Below are 1,576 nucleotides of genomic sequence, written 5' to 3'. Positions count from 1 at the left end.
CTTCCCATCAGTTTCCACCCTGTTGACACGTTCCTGCGTGTGGAGCTGTCACTTGTCCTCCGGAAGCACTGGGTGAGAGCTGGGGGCAGCCTCGGGGCAGTGCCTGTGTTGGCTCTGGGGCACACATACGTAGTCAAACGAAAAGGCAGGCCCGGCCGGGTGGCTCAGTGGTTGAGCGTTGACTCACGAAGAAGTCATGGTTTGATTTCCAGTCACGTACATGCGCGGATTGCGGCTCGATCCCCAGTGGGGTGCGTGCAGGAGGCAGCCCATCCATGTTTCTAGCTCTCTATCCCTCACCCGTCCTCCTTCTCTGAAAATCCGTAAAAACATTTCTGGGGGAGCAAAATCGAGATGGTTGGAGGAGAGGGGGCTTCAACCCCATTTGACAGACATGCATCTTAAGGAGTGGGTGGTAATGAGTATTCACTGTAATATTCCCTCATCTAACAGCACCAGTGACATCTTTGCTTCATTACTAAGGTTAGCACTTAATCCTTTAAAAAATCTTTTCCCTCATTGCTGGTCATCTTGAGGAAGATGACAAAGTGAATGAAGTCATGAAAGACACGACTGATGTGGGAAGAGGGAAGTAGCCAGAAGTGATGCCAAACAGGGGTCATGACTTCATGTTTGGGTTTTACTCTGGAGGTATTGGGGGAGGGAGTGAGGGGAGCAATGGAAAGTTTTAAGTATAGAAGAACCTTCATATTTTTTGTTTTAAAGAGGCAAGCATCAAGCAATTAAACCACATGAAGTTTAATATATATAAAGAGCAAGACTAGCCCTAGCTGGGTTTGGGCTCAGTGGATAGAGCATCGGCCTGAGGACTGAAGGGTCCCGGGTTCGATTCCGGTCAAGGGCACATGCCCGGATTGCAGCTTGATCCCCAGTGTGGGGCGTAAGGATAATAAAAATAATTTGCATTGTCTACTTGATGTGCCCACAACCAAGGTACATGCCCTTGACCGGAATCAAACCTGGGACCTTTCAGTCCCCAGGCCGATGCTCTATCCACTGAGCCAAACCGGTTAGGGCACTATAGTTCCTTTCAAGGTGCATGAATTTGTGCACTGGGCCCCTAGTGCAGTGGTCAGCAAACTGAGGCTCGGCAAACTGCGGCTTGCGAGCCACATGCGGCTCTTTGGCCCCTTGAGTGTGGCTCTTCCACAAAATACTGACTTCTGCGCATTGGCCACGAAGTTTCAATTGCACTGTACGTGCGTGCCCACACTTTTATAAAATGGCCCATCTTCCTAGGTTAAGGCAGTGTTTGTAGCAAGCTTCTTCTTGGCCTAGCTTAGCCGGCTAATGTATTTGCCCAGCTTCATGAAGTTCAGGGAGGTTTCTGGGGTGCTATGAGGAAGAATTAGGGAGTACCTAGCTGTACTTACATAAATGTTTCTAAGAATACATATTTTAAGGGAAAAATTTGTAATATTTTATTATGAAAACTAGGGGCCCAGTACACAAATTTGTGCACCTTGAAAGGAACTGTGGCCTCAAGGCTGCGGTGGGCACAGGGACGGGTCTCTGTAATACTATCAACAATAAAAACAAATAGGTTGCAGGTTGG

This window comes from Myotis lucifugus, unplaced genomic scaffold (genome assembly GCF_000147115.1).
Source record: "Myotis lucifugus unplaced genomic scaffold, Myoluc2.0 scaffold_575, whole genome shotgun sequence".
Taxonomy (NCBI): Eukaryota; Metazoa; Chordata; class Mammalia; order Chiroptera; family Vespertilionidae; genus Myotis; species Myotis lucifugus.
Note: the sequence above shows the minus strand (reverse complement) of the source record.